The sequence below is a fragment of the Artemia sp. Qi Xiang Cuo genome, chromosome 18, assembly GCF_049724085.1.
Source record: "Artemia sp. Qi Xiang Cuo chromosome 18, ASM4972408v1, whole genome shotgun sequence".
Taxonomy (NCBI): domain Eukaryota; kingdom Metazoa; phylum Arthropoda; class Branchiopoda; order Anostraca; family Artemiidae; genus Artemia; species Artemia sp. Qi Xiang Cuo.
This window is the reverse complement of record NC_142811.1, coordinates 44,673,101-44,690,164: the sequence shown is the minus strand read 5'-3', so window position 1 is coordinate 44,690,164 and position 17,064 is coordinate 44,673,101.

The window sequence follows — 17,064 nt, the reverse complement described above, 5'->3', positions numbered from 1 at the left end:
TTAGATTGTCTTCAAAATGCTCCACAGGCGAGAGGACAAGTTCAAATGGCGTCAATTTATTGGGTTTAGCCATTCTCTGAAGAAAACTGTTTACAAGTCCTGCAATTTTTAGCAGTAAAAGAAAAAGCTACCGCCCGCTTGAAGGAGACGTTTTCTTTTAAAAAATATTCCCTTGTTTTTGCAAGCCAAGGTGCGTACAGTAGAACGATATTGCTTTGTCTGCTGCCTAACACCGTCTGGCAAGTGTAAATTGCCCTCAGTTAAATTTAAACAAAGTTCAGATATTAGATTAATGAAATCATTGTCAACACCATGTTTGAATATGGCCTTCCTGAGTGGAGGTTTTGAAGTGCCTAAAACGGAAAATAAATGCCGTTGTTCGTGTAGTTTCTTCAGTGTCATAATGGCAACTAATAGCTTTTTCTACTGTTCACTGGAAGATATACAGTAATTTCTTTGTCGAAAATACCTGTGACTACACGTAGATCCTCGGGTGTGCTCTGATTAAGATCTAGCAAAATGTCTAAGATCTAGCGAAACGACCTGAATGGTGTTTTAAATTGATACAAGCTGCTGCTGCTGTTTACAACAGTCAGACTACAACAAACCGTAAACCATACTTGTCTAATGACTAAATAGTAATTTCTTCTTAGATCTATTTAGTACATTAACAAGAACAAAAAAAACAATATTTCATTCATTTATTCGACATAAAAACACTTGTTCAACAAGAACAAAAACCCTATTTGTTCAACATGAACAACAATAATATTTATTAACATGAACAACAATAATATTTATTAAAAAAACATTTTTTTTTATTCAACAAGAACAATATTTATTAACATAAAAACATTTGTTCAACAAGAACAACACTAGATGTACAGTAACATTTATTGTCATAAAAAAAAACACTCTTTGTACAGCAAGAACACTATTTGTACACACACATTTTTGTACAACATCACTATTTGTACAATAACACTTAAAAAACACGAATAGCACAGTTGAACACTATGAATTTATACCCCCTCCCCCCGGGGATCACGGGCAAAAGACCGGCCGCGAGCGGGACCCCCATCCCCCAGGAACCCCGCGCCGAAGGCCGGCCAAGGGTGGAACCCCCCGCCCCCCGGGCTCTAAACAGCATACAATAGTCGTCGTCACTGCTTTTAGGTTAGGTTGGAGCATTTAATTGATGAAAGGTTGAGGTTTGGATTAGAGTTGAGTTAATTTATCAGATTAGGTTTGGGTTAAGTTAATTTATCCAGACCAAGTTGATTGCGATAGTCTACACATTCAACCCGGTCTGAAATACGGTAGTTGCCGTGGGGGAGTACATTTACACCATTCTCGAGCACAAAGGTTTTGTCGGATATACATGACATTGCACTCTTTTCCACCCTAACAGTATAATTTGTATACGGTAGAGAGCGAATCACAAGCACTTGTGCTCTCGGAACTAGGCTACTCTCTACACAGTCTCTGTACACACTCATGTTGAAATTATTCTTTACAAAATGTCTAGGCACCCCTTTACACGCCTGCTTTACATTCCTGTTATGAGTTTCAACGCAATAAACTTTAGGACCCAGGAACACCCCTTTGGATATCAAATCGCTCCCCGTCTCTGATTTTAACATGAGTAGTTGGTTGGGGGACTGACGTTTCACCAACTCGGGGTAGAAGGACGGATTCCAGGTGGTGAAATCCATCCGCGAGATGATGTGTTCCCCATTTTCTAAATCTCTCAATAAATCTCCGGTTTTAACTTTTAACAGCAGAGAATCTGTATCCCCATAGTAAACTTGAAGCTCCCCCTCCCTTGGCCATTGTATCTTGCACATATTGTAAAAAAACTACAACATGAGCTTTCTGGAAATTTCAAGTACTGAACTACCTCCTGCTATATTCTTGTTCAGTACCACATTTCTCTTTTTCATGTGTAGAAGAACCATATTCGCCTCTATGCTCGTGAATGATGTAAAATTGGGGTCTGCAATAATTCGTTCACACTCTTGAGGGTTAGTCACGACGTCGCAAACGAGATCTGTTCCGTACGCTTTTACACATTTTTCCAAAGGCTGAATTTAGAATGAGCTTGTATATTCCCTTCTCTACTTTAGTGTTTGCCCGAGAGCTTTTATCAACAAAGCTGTCGATAAACGTCTTTAAATAGGGTTTTTGACTGAATTGCAGGACATTATGTATTTTGGTTATCTTGAAACCATTGTTCACCATCCAGTGCAAAAGCATATGGTGAACAACAATATTCTCTTTTTGGTCCAGATCTGCAATCAGTTTTTTCTTAGAGGGGGTCCAGTGCATCCCCATATCCTCAACCAATGATCGATTGTATGGACTCAGTGAATCCTTGGTCACTGGTCGACTGATACAGGGGAAAACAAAATCTCTTACTCAATCATGAAGCGCCAATGAAATTTGACCATCAATTTCAAAGAACCATCCTTGTGGTCAATTGTCCTCGACGGTGTTAATGTCGGGGAACTCAAAAGGATTCTCAAGCCATTTATAGTTTCCACACGGCAAAGAGTAGTGAGACATTGCCGAGGGATATAACGAGTTCATGTCCATGAAAACTGCATTTGACTTTGCACCGGTGCTGTTTTGTCCGCTTGGATCTGTTTTCAAAACGCAATCCCCATGAAAAACATACCCACCCCTCATTGATTTTTCTACAAAAATGTGTTGATCTACATCAGTTATCAAGCCTATTTCTTCCCTACTAATTTTTAAAATAAAATCCATCACCAAATGTGGTGTGGAAAAATAACATCCTATATCTAGTCCAAACTGTGAATAGATTTGATCTGTGTTCTTGAAGACAATATCTAAGAGAGTTAAAACGTCACTGGCCAAGTACAGTCTACAATAATCCCACCCATTTTTACAATTCCCCTTAGCCAACACCTTCTTGGCAAATTCATATTCATCGGCTGTGCATTCACTGTTGGTGAGTGAATTATAGAAAGCTTCAATTGGAGGTAGTTTCACCTCGCTTAAGCGAGCGCCAGAATAGTAATTGTCGTATGCATAAACACCTTTACAGGTCAATAGGTCATACATTTCACTGTCTGGAAAGTGCTGTTTAAGCAAGGGAAAACTATCAAAATTTTCACTTTTCTACACATGAATCAATTGACTCCATGCCTTGGGGAAAAAACTAAATGAATCTAAAAACCTGACTTTATTCAGGCACGTATGCCCATTATTTACTACCTGCCATTTCAACTCGAGAAGCACTAGCTTTTCTGCTGATTTGGGGATGATATTGTAGGTAAATGAATTGTTTTCCCATGGAATATCTAATTCCCCTCCCTCAATGTGCATTCTTGCCAAAACCTGCATAATAAATTTCAAATGATAATTTGCGTTGTGAATGAAAACCGGTATAAGTAACTGTTGGCTTACATTTACCTTGCACGATTGATGCGCTACCCCTCAAAAATTACTACCCCCAGAGGATATTTCCTGCCACAAGGTATTGTGGTCTCTGACTTTCCCCTTCTCCCTCTTTTTCCCTCTAGTCCCTTTCACCCCTTATCCCCCTGTTCAAACTCCCCCTTACAAACTCAGCATAATTTTTGATTTTTAATTGCGATACGATCCTCTGCAGACAACAACATAGGGCAATGTGTATTTGTCAAACGAGAAATAGCTCCATTAGTGGTGCCAATTAATTTAGTCAGTGCCTTGACCACGTACTCACCCTCATCCAACGTTTCAACTATTTCTAACAACTGCATAACGTTAGAACTGTCTCTTTGCGCGTGGGCGTAGGAGACTGCAATGCCTCGATGTTCTTTGATTCAATTTGGAAATCGAGGATCGTTCACTTCCACTAGCTTCGCCTCACAGTCGAAAGAGGTTTTATTGCTCTGGAGGAGGGTATTTTAAAAATATTTAAAGCGTAAGATGGCCCTATCCCCCGAAACCGTTTCCACTTACTACTGGCAATGCCGTCTACAATACTTCATGTGATTTTGTAACTTTATTTTTGTCAAAAATCGAGAAAGGGATGTCGGGCATTAGAAACCTGTCCCCTTATTCTTACCCTCCCCCAGAAGTCTAATGATGTCTGTAATAGGGTTAAAATGGTCAATTGCATTAGGTTCACTAGGTGGTGTGTACAACAACCAAACCCAGTGCTTCACTAATTCAATTGACGGGCCCCTTTCTGGGAACACCACCCACTTCTTTTTAGAACGAACCCCATCCACGAATTTGGTTTCATATTGAACCACATTAACGTTGATATTTAAATTGGAATTGGGCCTTTCAAAAATATCAATGGATTTTAGCGTTACTGGGTATTTTCCCTCTAAACAAGTGAAATCTGCAGTGGGAAAATTGTACCCCTCCTTCCCATGCACAGCCCAATATTCTAATTTTTTCTTTTTAGCGTCATCTTTCAATGGTAGGAAAGCTGAAATGAGGAAAGCGTACATGAAACATTTTTGACCTGTTTCAAAACAGATTCGCTGAACGCCTGCACACCCCTCTAAATCAGGATTATATTTTAAAACTCTTGAGTTTTAGGGTCTCCAAAAGTTGCAGTGTAAACAACTATCGTGTTTAAAATTTAATTTGACAGTTGGAATTCAGGAAATGTATAAATTGAGTATTGTCACCCTCCCCCTTCCCCTCTTGTATATTATCACCACCCCTCCCCCACATTGTTCAATAATAGGGTTTTTCGATGCCACTTCATTAGTTTGAAGTGGAAGTATTTAATCAGTGGGGGGAGGGTTCCCTGTTAATTCCCGGGTTAAATCATCTAAAACCTGTAATGTATTTGGACTTAGCAATGGTAATTCCCCCTGCTCAACTGCGCCATTATCAACTTAAAAAAATTAGTTAGAAATCGTCAATTTATCTGGAATTTCAAGTGAATTACCATACCATAGTGAATTGTTGGAGAGCTCCACCGGCGGGTCTTCTTCTTCTTCTCTAACTGATGAGGACGGAAACAGGGAATATGGTACCAATACAACCTATAAAAGAAAATAGCTTATTTTCGAAGTGTCTAAATCACCCTAATTTTAAAATTGGTTTATTATTTACATGTACTTAGTAGTAGTAGTAGCATTTAGTTAATTCCCTACTCTATATATTCTGAAAGTTCCAAATTGATATTTACAATCTAAAAGATAACACAGTATCTTTTGATATTGTTCAAACACCCCCTCAAAAAATTTCATATTAATACTCTTTATCTGTTTTGAAATAAAACAGGGTCTTTATTTCGTAGTCTAACTTGTTCAGGCCATATACAACTCTTTCCGATAGAAAATTGTTTTTATAATATATGTGGAAGCAAGATTATGTATTAGTTAATAAAGCACTTTATAACACAAAGATTTTGCTATTTACTATGGAAAAGTATACCCGGGATATATTACCTTTTTTGGCTTCACTATGAGAATTCAGCTGGCTGAATGTATGCAATAATTGACATGATTCAAAAGGGAGAGCAATATATTTTCTTTGGGAAGAAATAATATCTCTGACAAGCTTTTACTGTGTTGAAAAATGATGAAAAGAATGGCCTAAAAAAAGTTACAAAAAGGCTTACTTCTTAGTACCTTAAAACTCGGAGAAAACTATAATATTCTAGTGAAAAATAGCATTATTAGTTTTAAATGGCGAGATAAAAGGCTCTCTAACAGTAAATTAGAAATTAGCGAAAAATATTATTATGATGTTGAAAAATAGCAAAGATTTCTGCAGTAGGCAGAGAAAATAAGGTGATAGAAATGAGCGGTTTCTTTGACAAGCAAAAAAATTACATTATATTTAGGTATCTCTGAGGGGCGGGAGCAGTGAAATTTAAAACAAGAGTTGGGGGGGGGGAATTAGAGCAAAAATAAAATTTTAATGTCGTCGACAAGCTTGTATTAGGTTGAAAAATAGTGTTGTTTAGATATTTCTATATCTTGGTCCTGAATAATAGAAAAAAAGTGAAAAGGCAAAGGTAAAGAGTAAAAGGCTCTCTAACATCTAAAAAAATAGCTTATTTGATTGGAAAAAATTTACTCACGTCTTCAAATTGATCAACTTAAAAAAATTAGTTAGAAATCGTCAATTTATCTGGAATTTCAAGTGAATTACCATACCATAGTGAATTGTTGGAGAGCTCCACCGGCGGGTCTTCTTCTTCTTCTCTAACTGATGAGGACGGAAACAGGGAATATGGTACCAATACAACCTATAAAAGAAAATAGCTTATTTTCGAAGTGTCTAAATCACCCTAATTTTAAAATTGGTTTATTATTTACATGTACTTAGTAGTAGTAGTAGCATTTAGTTAATTCCCTACTCTATATATTCTGAAAGTTCCAAATTGATATTTACAATCTAAAACATAACACAGTATCTTTTGATATTGTTCAAACACCCCCTCAAAAAATTTCATATTAATACTCTTTATCTGTTTTGAAATAAAACAGGGTCTTTATTTCGTAGTCTAACTTGTTCAGGCCATATACAACTCTTTCCGATAGAAAATTGTTTTTATAATATATGTGGAAGCAAGATTATGTATTCGTTAATAAAGCAGTTTATAACACAAATATTTTGCTATTTACTATGGGAAATTATACCCGTGATATAGTGCTTTTTTTGGCTTCACTATGAGAATACAGCTGGCTGAATGTATGCAATAATTGACATGATTCAAAAGGGAGAGCAATATATTTTCTTTGGGAAGAAATAATATCTCTGACAAGCTTTTACTGTGTTGAAAAATGATGAAAAGAATGGCCTAAAAAAAGTTACAAAAAGGCTTACTTCTTAGTACCTTAAAACTCGGAGAAAACTATAATATTCTAGTGAAAAATAGCATTATTAGTTTTAAATGGCGAGATAAAAGGCTCTCTAACAGTAAATTAGAAATTAGCGAAAAATATTATTATGATGTTGAAAAATAGCAAAGATTTCTGCAGTAGGCAGAGAAAATAAGGTGATAGAAAAGAGCGGTTTCTTTGACAAGCAAAAAAATTACATAATATTTAGGTATCTCTGAGGGGAGGGAGCAGTGAAATTTAAAACAAGAGTTGGGGGGGGGGAATTATAGCAAAAATAAAATTTTAATGTCGTCGACAAGCTTGTATTAGGTTGAAAAATAGTGTTGTTTAGATATTTCTATATCTTGGTCCTGAATAATAGAAAAAAAGTGAAAAGGCAAAGGTAAAGAGTAAAAGGCTCTCTAACATCTAAAAAAATAGCTTATTTGATTGGAAAAAATTTACTCACGTCTTCAAATTGATCAAACACTTGACAGGAAGCTGGAGGCTTGGGAATTACACGATAGTGAGCCATTGGTCGGTCTATAACTTGCCTGGAGGGGCCAACCCTTCTATATTGCATGGAAGGCTCAGCACGTGACGGAGAGAGTTGAGAAGAGTGCACTGACACTTAACGGGGAGTCGATAGCTCAGATATTGCCTGAAAAGGAGCCGATGTTTGGCCTATGGCTTGTCTTGAAGGCCCAGGCATTGGAGCTTGCACGGAAGGCCCCATATCTAGACTGGGGCTTGAAGGGTGCGCATTTTTGGCTTGTCATAGGACCACAGAAGGCCCTGCAGCATAACTGGGGTTCGAGGTGGCAGCATCTTGTCCGTGTAGGGCGGGTATAGTTACTTTCTTGCCTTGCTCATGGAGTGCAGATGGACCTGGTAAAGCATGAGGGGGGATAGATGGGACGATGCCACTATATATATATATATATATATATATATATATATATATATATATATATATATATATATATATATATATATATATATATATATATATATATATTTATATATATATATATATATATATATATATATATATATATATATATATATATATATATATATATATATATATATATATATATATATATATATATATATATATATATATATATATATATATATATATATATATATCTTTGAAAAACATATTTTATGGAAAAAGTTCTTTTAATTAATTTCTGTCCTTTTTATATTGACATAGTCTTTTCAGTGATAAAGAAAATGATAGTTTAAATCATTTAGTTTTTTTTTAGAATTTATGGATTTGCCTAATATTAATATGCTGGAGAGAGATTTTAAGGAATTTTTAACAACATACACCCTCTTCAAAATCTGGACACAAATAGTAGTGTTTAATTTAGTTTCATACCTCCTCTAGTTGACCTGAAATCGAAAACTTGATACCATTCGCAAAAAAATCTGTTTACTTTCTTTGATAGATTGGACACACTTACGCTATTTTGATTTGGTTAAATTTTAAGAGCCAAAGCAGCCCCAAGAGTTTGAACATAATATCCTCAGTCGTTTTGGGGATACTGCTGAGATGCATTATTGAGAATTAGCATTAACACAGTGCATTTTGATTTAATCTTATGGCAACATTTAGTTTTTTACATAAAGTCAAATGGGGGGTGGGGGGGGGTCGGCGTGGGAGGGGAATTAGTTTCTGTCCAACACTTTCGACTATCAAAAAGGGCATCATCCCTTTCTATTTTCAATCGAATGAGCCTTTTTCGAAGTTCCAAAGACAACTCCTTTGATAAAAAGTGCCCTGGTCTAAACAACAACAACAACAAAAAAATAATACATTATATCCATACCGATCTTTACTATAAAAATGTCAAGCCTTCCAATTACTTTCGACTATTCAAAAGGGCACTAGGCCTTTTGAATTCCAATCAATTGAGCCTTTTTCGAGTTTCTATGACAACATTTCCTATAAACACCTTATATGGCCCCAGGGCATAAATTAAAACTCTTACCCTAAGGGCTGTGAGGGTGGTTGTCATCCTCTAAGACCTAATTTCCATAACTTTCAACTATGTTACACAAAATGGTTATCTCAAAATTTTGATTGGATGTGTCTGGAAAAATGGTGGGCGTGAGAGGGCGCTAGTCTTCTCCAATCACTTTTAACTATTAAAAAAGGCACTAGCCCTTTAAATATCCAATCAAATGAGCCCTTTTGAAATTTCTACGACAACGCTTTCAAAAAAAATCTTATATGCCCCCAGGGGATAACTTACAACCCTCACCCTGAGGGCTGGTTGGAGGGGTTGACCTCCTCTAAGACCTAATTTTCAGAACTTTCTACTACGTTGAAGAAAATGGCTATCTGAAAATTTTGATTGGATGTGTTTGGGGGAATGGTGGGCGTGAGAGAGGGGTTAGTTACCGTCCAATCACTTTCAACTATTGAAAAGGGCACTATCCCTCTCAATTTCCAATTGAATGAGCCCCTTTTGAAGTTTTTACGACAACTCTATCATTAAAAACAATATCTGGGGACTCTTGGGGGTTCTTCATCCTCAAATACATAATTTCTAGAACTTTCAACTACGTTGAACAAAATGGCCATCTCAAAGCTTTGATTGAATGTTTTTGGGAAAATTGTGGGCGTGAGAGGGGTGTTAATTACTCTTCACTCACTTTCGACTATTAAAAAGGGCAATTTCAATTTCCAATCAAATGAGCCCCTTTTGAAATTTCTACAACCTCTTTACAACATCAACATCTATATAAACCTTATATGCCCCCAGGGCACAAATTACAACCCTTGCACTGAAAGCTCTGATGGGGTTTTTATCCTAAAAGGCCTAATTTCCAGAACTTTTGACTATGTCGAACAAAATGGATATCTCAAAATTTTGATTGGATGTGTTTGGGGAAATGGTGGGCATAATTAAATACCCCCAGGGCATAACTTATAACCCTTGCCCTGAAGACTATGGAGAGAGTGTCCTGCTCAAAGGTATAATTTCCTGAACTTTAAACTTCGTGGAACAAAATCAAGAAATTTGGATTGGATATGTTTGGGGAAATGGTGGCCGTGGAATGGGTGTTTTATGCCTTCCAATCACTTTCGACTATTAAAAAGGGCACTAGCCATTTCAATATCCAATCGAATGAGTCATTTTTGAAGTTTCTACGACGACGTGTTTAGTAAAAGCCTTATATGCCCCCAGGGCATAACTTACAACCCTTGCCCTGAGGGCTCTGGGAAAGTGTCCTCCACGAAAACATCTATCTGGAAATCCAAAACACTGAATAAAATGGCTATCTAAAAATTTTGATTGGATGTGTTTGGGGAAAAGGTAGGTGAGAGAGGGGGGCTAGTTTCCCTCAAATCACTTTTGACTATTAAAAAGGGCACTAGACCTTTGAATTTCAATTCGAATGAGCCCTTTTTCAAGTTTCTACGACAAAGATTTCAATAAAAACCTTATCTGCCTCTAGGGCATAACTTATAATCCTTGCCCTGAGGGTTGTAGGGGAGTGTCCTCCTCAAAAATATATTTTCTGTCTGGAAATCAGCTACGCTGAACAAAATGTTTATATTAAAATTTTGATTGGATGTGTTTGGGGGAATGATGGAAGTGGGTGGGGCTAGTTGCCCTCCAATTACTTTCGACTATTAATAAGGGTACAAGCCCTTTAAATTACCAATCGAATGAGACTGTTTTGAAGTTTCTACGACAACGCCTTCTATAAAAACCTTATATGCCCCCAGGGCATAACTTAAAACCCTTGCCCTGAGGGTTGTGGGGGGGGGGGGGTATCCTTCTCAAAAACATATTTTCTATCTGGAAATCATCTACGCTTAACAAAATGACTATCTCAAAATTTTGATTGGATGTGTTTGGGGGAAAGGCGGGCGTAGGGGGGGGGGACTAGTTGCCCTCTAATCACTTTCGACTGTTAAAAAGCGCCCTAGGACTCTCGATTTCCAATCGAAGGAGCCCCTTTTGAAGTCTCTATGACGACCCCTTCCATATAAAGTGCCCTGCTCTAAAGGAAAAAAATAATAAAGGGCGCATTGTGCCAACATTGTTCTTATATGCCCTCAGGACATAACTTAAAACCTTTTCTCCGAGGGTTGTGGGGGAGTGTCCTCCTCAAAAAGGTATTTTCTAATAAGAAAATTGAGTACGCTGAACAAAATGGCTATCTCCAAATTTTGATTGGATGTGTTTGGGGGAATGATGGGCGTTGGGGGGGGGGGGCTAGTTGCCCTCCAATCACTTTCGATTATTGAAAATGGCACTAGCCACTCCTATTTCCAATTGAACGAGCCCTTTTCGAAGTTTCTACGACAACTCCTTCGATACGAAGTGCCAGGGTATGGAGAAACCAAAAACACATTGTGCCCACATCGTTGTTTACTTAGGCAGCGCTATCATGCTCGTTTGATTTATTCATTTATTCTTTACTTTTCTTTGAAAAACTTATTTTGTGCAAAAAGTCTTTAAAATTAATTTCTGTTCTTTTATTTTGACATAATCTTTTCAGGGAAAAAGAAAATAATACTTTAAATCTTTTCATTTTTTAAGACTTTATAGCTTGGCCTGCAAAATTTTGATTGGATGTGTTTTGGAAAAGAGTGGGCGTGAGAGGGGCGTTAGTCGCTATCCAATCATTTTCAACTATCAAAAAAGGCACTATTAAAAAGGGTACTAGCCCTTTGAATTTCCAGTCGAATGAGCCTTTTTTGAAGTTTCTACGACAACACCTTCTGTAAAAACCTTATATACCCCCAGGGCATTGCTTAAAACCCTTGCCCTAAAGGTTGTGGGGGGGGGTGTCCTCCTCAAAACACATTTTCTATCTGGAATTCAACTACGCTGAACAAAATGGCTAGCTTGAAATTTTGATTAGATTTGTTTGGAAGAATGATGGCCGTGGGGGGGGGGGGTGGGGGGGCTAGTTGCCCTCCAATCACTTTAGACTATTAAAAAGGGCCCTAGAACTCTCAATTTCCAATCGAATAAGCCCATTTTGAAGTCTCTACGACGACCCCTTACATATGAAGTGCCCTGCTCTAAAGGAAAAAAAAAATAAAGGGTACATCTTGCCAACATTGTTCTTACATGCCCTCAGTGCATAACTTAAAATCCTTTCTCCGAGGGTTGTGGGGGAGTGTCCTCAAAAAGGTATTTTCTACTTGGAAATCAACTACACTGAACAAAATGGCTATCTCAAAATGTTGATTATATGTGTTTTGGGGAATAATGGGCGTGGGGGGGGGGTATTTGCCCTCCAATCACTTTTGAATTATGTTTAAGAGGTAATTACTTGGCGAAAAAAAAAAAAAAAAAAAAAAAAAAAAAAAAACTGTCGTCCTAATCCAGCAATTGAGACAAATGTGCACTTGAATGAGGCTTTTACCTTACCCATCTATCCAACTACCTAGGACCAAACAGTATACCCGAACCATCAACCAAATAGAAATGTCCAAATCCATGCAAAGTCGTCATCAATAAATGTAAGTCGTTGTAAATTTACATGCAAAAGCACCTTAAATCTAGCAAAATATTTCCAAGTAGAACCTTCTATTTAGGGCTCATGAGAAGAGATACCACCTGCCTTAATGGTTTTCGAGGGTTTACTTTGTTTACCCGGCACAGTGGAGCCTCTACCCTAAGATCTATATGGTATCCCTGTGTCAGGTAAAAATTGTAAAATACATGTATACTAGTCAAGCTGTTAAAAATTACATACAAAAAGTGTTTCAATTTTTTCTTGGTAAAATCCCAGAGGTCACTGAGCAGAGACCATTCTGGAACAAATGAAGACTGTTCCAGATGTGTCTTTTATTGGTATCTGTAACCAATTACAAATTTAAAGATCCTCAAGCATGTTTGAAAACCATCTACAAATTCAAAATTCCAAAAAAGAAAAGCGAAAGAGAAATTATATTAAAATATCATTCAGTATTTCTTTACAATTTTTTGTATATTTACTTAAAAGTTCATGATACATAAAACTAAATTTTTTGAATTGCCAACTAATTTTTTTGGCAGAAAAACCTCTTGAGATCAGTTTTTCGCTCAGCTTTTTACATCTATTTTTAAAATCTGTGTAATTACTGCAAATTTTTGTATACCTAAATAATTGGGAATAATAAGCTGAATAAGTGATATTTGAATGTATATTACTTTCAAGGAATGGAAAATTAATTACTTCAAAATTAAAATCATCCGTTTTATTATATATTTTAAAAACTAATTTATTATTATTTGAAATATTAATATTTGAATCTAAGAAATGGTCGGAGTGTCCCATCCCATAGCTAGGCTCAAGAATTAACTCTTTTGGATAAATATTTTTTGAAATCTCAATAAACTCTGCACAATTTATTACTAAGAGATCGTCCAGATATCTTTTATTATTTGAAAGGTTATATTTTACATTGCTTGGGCTATTTTTATTTATCATATATTCGTATTCTAATTGACTTAAAAACAAGTCCGCTATGAATGGACTCGCATACCAACCCATAGTAATACTTATAGTTTGTTTATATAATTTTCCATTAAATCTTATATAAGTATTAAATAGAAAAAATTCCAATAAATCGAATACCATATCCAAGCTACTAAATCTTGAATTAATAGTACTTCTAAAGAAATTCGTCCATCTGGCTTCTTTATTAAAAGTATCAATTTTCAAAAATCCGATTTTAGACAAAAGAAAAAATTTCTTTATCACAATTTTAATTTTTTGTAATAATAAATTTATTGAAAAATTTTTATACAGATTATTAAAATAAAATTAATCGACTCTTTTAGCCGAAACATTCGCCAAAGAATCTATCACTTGTAACGAGTTATTAACACTCCAATATGGGTTAAAGTTAGAAAAATTTTTAATTCCGGAGCAATATGCTTTAAATTTATTTCTCCTAAAATTAAAGATAAGTCAGTAGCCGCAATTCTGGTTGGACACCTTGCTGCCCCAGCAATAAAACGTGGTTTTGGTGGATATTTATGAAATTTTATCGTCCAATATAAGAAAGGAAACTTTTTATCATTATCATTTATTTTAATATTGAATTTTTCAAAATTCTTTCTTCTATATTTTCAATTAAAATATTCTCCTCCATATGGGCCTTTTCGTATGTATTTGTTGTTTGTAACTCTTTTGATAAAATATCACAATAGAGTTTCTGACAAATTATGGCAAAATTATTGCTAGCTTTGTCAACTGGTACAATTATAAATTCATTCTGTATATTAGCAATTGCTTGTTTCATTTCAAACTCAAAAGGGGCAATAAAATACTATTAAAACAATAAATGAGCAAAATTTGACTGATTTTGTTTCCTTGACAAGACTAGTGATGACTGATTTTTTTTTTCTGTTTTTGCTATTTATCATGAACAGGTTTAGTACCTCAAAAGCTAAAAGTGAAAATCAATATTTTCAGTTACAAACATACAAAATTTATCCGAGTTTCGGCTTACCATTTATTTATTTATGCTTTTATTATTATGAAAAGCCTTAAACCATCAGCTAAAATTTTGATTCCATTAATTAGTAACTAAAATATTGAATGCGAGGGGCTGCCCACTAAAAAATCATGTGTATTAGGGGGTATGTGTCAAGTGTGGAGGAATCGGCTCGCTTTACTCACCCTAAAAAGTCAATCATGGATTCCTTTAAAAAAAAAAATTCTTTTCTTTTTTGTGTGCTCATATTTTTTTTAAGTTACAGAGTTCTCCCTTCGAAAATACTGATTGCCATTATAGTAACTATTTTTCTTCTTATCTGGTGGTTAGTAACAAAGAGATTCAGGAACTAAGTGTACCTTGTTAATTAGCTCACAGTTTTCTACCAGCTAAACCATTTCTACCAAATAAAATTCTCCATAAAAACATTATACCGTAGTCATTTCAATTTAATTACCTCGGAATAGCAACAGCTTTTGTAATGTAATACATTTTTATTACTTGGCTTAAAACGAAAAAATAAAAGCATTGAAGCAAAGAATGCAGTTTCCGAGAAGTCATTTCAGAGAATGCAAAGCTGGGAACAACTCCTGCTTTTAATTTCATTATAGTACAGGCACCAAGACCTAAAAATGTGACACCTCCATGACACATCTGTTTCATGCAATCCGACAGCAGTTTCGAGTCATGTCAAACCCACTGAATACGATTATAACTGGGAATAGGTAGCTGTGAGGGGCGCTTGACCCTTAAAAATGACCTGAGATATTAAATATTAATATCAAGCGAATTTCACTTGAAGCGCATTACATTTTGGTTCTTTTAGTTGCAGCTTAACCTAACTGAGCAAAAATGTAAGCAAGTTAGTGATAAAAAAAAACCGCCTGAATGTTATTTTTATTCGATAAATTTAATAAAGTTTCGCAATTAGTGTGTTGAAAAATCGTTTATAATCGTTATAATGTTTAATTATTTATAACATAAAAATGAACATTAGCAACTGAACAGGAAAAATACTGGTCAAGGGTAAAAATTGAATGTTCAAATTTAAAATTTTCAAGAAAAGTAGACAGTGGAAACTTAGCCAGGAGAGGTTTTGATAATAAAAAAACAAGAAAGAAAATGCAGTAAAAAAAAAAAAATAGAAAAGAGGTTATCCAGTCAAAGAACCATACAACATTTGATATAGATCATAAAATGAAAATATATTGATAGATAATAAAATCAAAATAGCTACCATCATCAGAATCTAACACACATGCACCTCCACAACTACAAAGCAAGCTACAATTTTTTATTCCTTCACAACCACAACACAACCTGAAACCATTTGTACAAGTGCAATATGGTGAGATTCTCTGGATTGAACGTGGCCACTGACGAAAGGAACTAGTTAATGATGTGACACCTTGGGCTTTGCTGAATACCCATGCAAAGTTGTAGGGGCGTGGATGATTGGAAGGGGTTTTAGAGCCTGAAGCAGGATATGGAGTTGGAAAAAGACATGCTTTATATGAAACTGAAAAGTGTTCTCGGTTGGTAGAATATTTTTTAGACCTTTCTTCCTATCGAAGAGATGGACCCAAAGATCATTGAGTGACTTAAAGCCACCAGGCTTCTTATTGTACATAGCAACAACTAGCTTCCTGCACACCTGTGTCATTTCTTGTTCAAATGAAGCTAAGTTTGAAATGTCACTTTCAGTCTTCTTGCGGATGTGCCATACTTTTCCAGAAGTTTTTTCTTCAGTGTTCTAAAACCTTGTGTTGCCATTGAAAGTTCTGATTTAGAAAGTGCTTCTTCAAACTGAAGTTTCAGCTCACTGGACAAATAAATTTTCCCATCAAGAAACCTGCAATGTAATTTGTCAAGTAGCTCAGCAACAATGACTTCCTCCATTTTCAGTATTTCATCTTGTTCATTCTGTCTTTTCATTAAGTGCACCATGCACTTTAGATGGTACTTAGCCTCAAGTCTTACTAAAAGAGCATGTTTACACCTCATCCACAGCTGAAATTCCAAATCTTTCTATCTGTCTACCTGCTTCTGAATATTATTCTGCCTTTCTAGAGTTGTTTTCTGCTTTACATTCATTTTCTTTATTTTGTGCTGCCTTTTAAGCCACAAAAAAGACAGCATGACTTGTATTCAAAGTTCCCTTCATGTGAGTTACTGTCTCTATGCCTCCTTTTAGTTGAAAAATACTGGGATTGAGTTTGGTCAGAAGACTCCTGATGACTTTTCAGGAATAGAATTTCTGGTGGCACACTGTGCCAGAACAGGTCTGTTTCAAAGAAATAGGGCTTTTTTATATATATATTTTTTAATGCTCTGTAATATAACGTACAAGAGCAATTCAAGTGAAATATATATAAATTTATGTAAGGACCACTTTTAATTGGCTGACGCAATAGGCATAATCCTGGTTGATATACTTTACGCTTTGGACAATGCATTGGCTTCAGGCTTGTTGAAGCTAGTTGATCCATCCTTTTGAAAGAAATTCAAAGTTAAAATACTATTAGAGCAGAATAAATCTTTTTTATCCTTGCATGATATTGCAAGGATATACTTTAATGCAACCACAGATTGTAATAATATTTCTGTAGATTGAATTCGATCTACTTTGGGTTATTAGTGCATTTAAAATTGTTAGTGGTATGTATAGTTAAAATGATTCAAGCTAATCAAAAGCCAATAAAGAAGTTTTAGACAAATCTAAGGGTAAAAATCAATATTCTATGTGGTATAATACATATTCTATAGTGCACAGTTGAAACAGTCATTAACTAT